Source organism: Aegilops tauschii, chromosome 1, assembly GCF_002575655.3.
Source record: "Aegilops tauschii subsp. strangulata cultivar AL8/78 chromosome 1, Aet v6.0, whole genome shotgun sequence".
Taxonomy (NCBI): Eukaryota; Viridiplantae; Streptophyta; class Magnoliopsida; order Poales; family Poaceae; genus Aegilops; species Aegilops tauschii.
Window position 1 is genome coordinate 499,039,328 of NC_053035.3, and position 5,361 is coordinate 499,044,688.

The window sequence follows — 5,361 nt, forward strand, 5'->3', positions numbered from 1 at the left end:
CAGAGTTCCCGCGCCGTGGTGATCGTGGTCACCGTGACGAGCACCTCCTTGGAGAGGTTTTGGAGCAGGTATCCAAGGACCTGCTGATCCTCCTTCACCCAGAGCAGATGGAGAGGATTTGGCCCCTCGGTTTCCTTCCCAGCGGCATCCTTGGTGACGTGGGTTTTGGCCGGCTCGGTGGCCGTGCCGTCAACGTAGTGGAAGACACCGGCGCCCCGCAGCTGCGGCGTGATCTGTGTCCGCCACAGGACGTAGTTGGTGCGGGAGAGTTTCTCTGGGACTCCTCCGCTGAGCGGGGGCTGGAAGGAGGAGGTGGAGGAAGACATGGCTGCGCACTTTGGTGGAGATGGATTAGCTAGGGTTTAGTGGAAGAAGATGGCTCTGTATACCATGTGCGACTTGCAGTAAACATCTTGCCTATCCTGGCCGATGTGTTGCGTGTTAAATAGATGGGTTGCGAGCCCAGATACACGTACAGGTTGTTGAGAGAGATGCATCTTGCAAAGGAAGAAAACTAGAGATAAGAGGAGATAAAGATTACAAAAGACTTGGCTAACTAACTACGCCTCCAACGGTGTTGATCTTCCTTAATGTACACACCATGTATACGCACGCAACAATATCATCATGTTTGACAGATCAAACTTGACACTGCCCGGTTAACTAAAAATACATGTTAAAACCTACTTCCTTTGTAAAGAAATATAAGAGCATTTCACTACTTTAGTTATCTAAAACTGTTAGGCCAACTCCAACGCACGACACCAAATGGACGTCTGTTTGGTCCGGATTTTATCCGTTTTGGGGGGCGGGGCAATGGGGCGGCGTCCGGCCGGTTTTCTGGATTGTAAATAGTCTCACAGCCAAATAGTCTTATCACTCAAGCATGTTGATATCATTGTGAGAGCCAGCCATCCGAAGAAAGAAGGCCATATCCAAAGATCTTGTGAAGCCACCCGCTTCTAGTATGATGGTGGCACCTTTCACATGCCCCTTTGTACTGCCCCTGCCAAGCAAATGGGCAGTTCTTTCACTTCAAGTGCATACAATCTATGCTGCCGAGCATGCCTAGAAAGCCCCTATCGGCATTGATCACCAACAGCCTTTCTGTATCAGCGGCAGTTCGCTCTCTCAGGTAGTATCCCTTGTTGTACTGGTGGCCATTGATCTCAAAGTTGATCTCAGGGGAGTGGCCTTCTGCAAGCCTTGCGAACACTAGAGAACACTGAAGCACATTGATATCATTGTGAGAGCCAGCCATGCCGAAGATAGAAGGCCATATCCAAAGATCTTGTGAAGCCACCGCTTCTAGTATGACGGTGGCACCTTTCACATGCCCCTTTGTATTGCCCCTGCCAAGAAAATTGGCAGTTCTTTCACTTCTAGTGCATACAATCTATGCTGCCGAGCATGCCTAGAAAGCCCCTATCGGCATTGATCACCAACAGCCTTTCTGTATCAGCGGCAGTTGGCTCTCTCAGGTACTCAGGCCAAACATTGCCACCATTGCCTTGCAGAAACTGTACATTGACATGAGACATGTGGACTCACTCACTACTAGAATCAGCTTCTTTGCCGTCCGCCAATCATGGACGGCAAACTCCTTTGCCGCCAGCCAGCGGACGGCAAACTGTCCGTCTGAACACGTGCCAGCAAAGGCCTTCTTTGTCGTCCGCTTTGTGGAAACGGACGGCAAAGGATTGTGCCGTCCGCCATCCGAGGCCAGCAGACGGCAAAGAGGACGGACGGCAGTGGTGTGGGGTGAGAGCCGTTAGGGGGTTAACGGCACTCTTTGCCGTCCGCTGACAGACGGCAAAGAGCTTAGCTAGGCCAGCACTGGGAAGCTGCCACGTGGCCAGCTATACTGTCTGCCTGCAAACGGCATAGATGGCCATGTTTGCCAGGCCTATTTGGTCACTTTGCCGTCTGCTAGCAGACGGCAAAATTACCAAATAGCCAGCCAGTGTTCCCAGTTTGCACAGGTGACTGCCACGTGTCCTCTTTGCCGTCTGCTAGCGGATGGCAAAGAGGCTATATATCCCCTGTTTTTACTTAAATCCAATTAATTAGACAGGGTTTCAAACACAGATATACATGCATACATATCCAACATATCCAACAGCATGTCCAACAACATATTTCATCAAATCCAACAACATAGTTCAACAAAGTCCAACATATTTCCGTACCAGCTCCTTCTACCTATACCGCAGCTGAAGCACCTAAAGGTGAATTTGGTGTCTTTCTTGTCAGTAATGAGAGTAATCGTCCCTACCGTTGTAAAATAAGAGCACCTGGCTCTGCCCATTCACAAGGACTCGATTCTATGTCCAAACATCACATGCCAGCAGATGTAGTCACCATCATAGGTACTCAAGATATTGTGTTTGGGATTGACTTGTAAAGAAAGACGAACCGAACAGTGCTAAGCAAAGAAAAATGGTTGCACCCTTGTGAGCAAGTTGTTGCCGGATTGGATAGGAGAAGTGAAACAAAGCTATGAAGGCCGAAGAAGATCGATAAAGCTTAGAACTTGCTCGTTTGCAGGAGGAGGCGGTGGTATGACTCCGTCTGTTGAACGAGCATTTCGTGCCACGTGGATCCATGATTTGTATGAAGCTATGTACCCGGGTAACCTCCTTCAGCAAGTTCGTTATCTACAAGTAAGTTAGAGAATTCCTGTTGTTAAGCTAGTTATCTTATACAAGACTTTTCTATAAGGCCTACAAGCAGGTTCAGGTGGAAGCAGGAAAGTAACACCACACATATATACATAACCAGAAACAAGTTTCCAACAACATATCCATATAGACATACATATCCAAACAAGTTTTCATAAACAACAAGGAAGCACCAGAAGAATAGTACACTCCATGAATCCAAGCTTCCTCATGTAAAGCAAATCTACAAATTGGGAAAGATGAAAGTTATAAGAAGAAGATCTTTTTTTCTTCTCTTCCTTTTTCTCCTCTCCTCTTCTTTATCTTCTTCTTCTTCTAACTAAGGTAGGTAAAAATGCCATTTTATTGCTAAGCTAGGTAAAAATGCTAAGTGTAGGTCATTTTAGAGCTAAGCTAGGTAAATAGGTCATTTTGGAGCTTAGTAAGGTTATTATGTCATTTTCGAGGAAAATAAGCTAAGTCTATATCATTTTGGAGGTAACAAAGATTATCATGCCATTTTTAACCTAAGTATGCTAAGTATGTCATAAATGAACTGAATAAGCTAAGTATAGCTCTTTTTTTATCTAACTTAGGTAATTATGCCATTTAGGAGGAAAATAAGCTAAGTATCCATTTGTAAAGCAAAACACTAGAGAAAACTTACCCTCGTCACAACAAATGTGATGAAGATCGCAACTAAGGTAACAATTGATCCAACGGCATAATGATACCAAGCCTCATTATCAATGGCATATTTTCTAATCTTCTTAAGCTTCAGGCGCATTGCATCCATCTTCAAGCGCATTGCATTCATCTTCATCTTGTGATCATCAATGGCATCGGCAACATACAACTCCAATGTCATCTTCTCTTCTTCAATTCATTTAATTTTTTCTTTCAAATACTCATTTTGTTTTTCAACTAAATTTAACTTCTCGACAAGAGGGTCGGTTTCAAATTCCGGTTCACATACCTCCTACATTAAAATATCTCTATGTCAACTTGATGGCCATAATTGTCATAAATGCGAAATGCAACAAATAGTTATGAAAGAGAATTTACCACATCCGAATCATAAAGCGGGCGAGGGCCGACGGGGACGGACATCAAGACCATGGCACTATGTATAAGAAACAATCATACAAAGTAAGAAAATTATACATACCAACTATACAAATCATACAATCATACAAATAACTATATAAATCAAGTACAACATAAAAATTGGAATAGCTAATAATAATCTGGATCGTCGGGTTCAATAAATGCTCCGGGATCAATAAATGCATCATCATCATCACTATCGGTAATGACGTGCTCATCATCATCATTAATAATAAATGCATCATCGTCATCACTATCGGTAATGACGTGCTCATCATCATCATTAATAAATGCATCATCATGTGGAAGGCCACATTTACGTAACCGTTCAAGCATTGACAGGTCATCTGCAGCAGTAACTTCTTCTTGTTCCGGCTCTTGTTGTTCTGGCTCAGGGGTGAAGTCGGATTCACTATCGTTGTCTACTTCAATGTCTGGGGTGGAGTAGAGCGGTTCTTGAAATGTTTTTTTGGAAAGACGTGTTTCTTGGAAGAATTCTCCTTCGTCATATGTGTCTTGGTTAATGTGAGGTTCATAATCCTCTTCATTGGGTGGAGGTGGTCTAACACGTGGCGGCACTTCATAAACGACATCCCAACCACTGAGATTTGGATCACTTTGACAGGCCCACGGTAGATAGAAAACTTGGGTTGCCTGTTGAGCCGTAATATAGACATCAGGAACATCCAAATGGGTGCTTTGTTTGATTTCGACTAGCCCTATATGTTCATGAGTCCTTCTAGTCTCCCTCGGCTGGAACCAATAACATCTGAAGACTACGACGTTTGGTGGGTTTTCACCATAGAATTGAAGTTCATAAATTGCTTCAACTCTTCCATAATACTCGATACCTCCTTCGCCGATAGCAGAGACACAACAATTTGTAGACTTTCGGTCGGCCATAGATAGCTCTTTGCCATAGGTACGAAAGCGATACCCGTTGATGTCGTATTTGTCAAATGAACGGACCTTATAGTCAAAACCATTAGCTACTTGTCTCAATTCGGCATCCATAATCTCTGAATTAGCCTACAAGTTTAATACGAAAGGATTGTTGCATTAGTCGCAAATTAGCCAAAGAAATGAAAGGGTCTAATGGAAATTACTGTTTTTCTGAACCAAGATGAAACCGGGATATTCGGCTCCTTGCTTTGCTAGAAGCTCATACTCTTCGACGGAATCCTTTTGGATCACCGCTCCATACGAGAATATGGCGACGTATCGACTGCATCAAATATCCAGGAATAAGAGCAGTTCAAAGGAATTAGAAGTTGCAAAACAATGTACCGAGATCTTACTCGATGTACGGCCGCACTTCTGTTAGGTTGTTGAAGAGATACAGCGAAATGGTCCGCCATTCTTCAACATCCAACGATACTAGTTTCCAACCACTGGCTGGTGCGAGATTCCCTTTGAATAGGCTGAGGTTGGATTGACCCTTTTTAGGGTCGTCAGCATTGTACCGAGGCTTCGGATTATGCAAATGACGATTTTTGGCTTCGTAGTGTGCTGTCACGAAGTTTACCGCCTCCTCAGTGATGAATGCCTTGGCCATCGATGCTTCTATTCTATGTTTATTTTTACATTTTGCTCG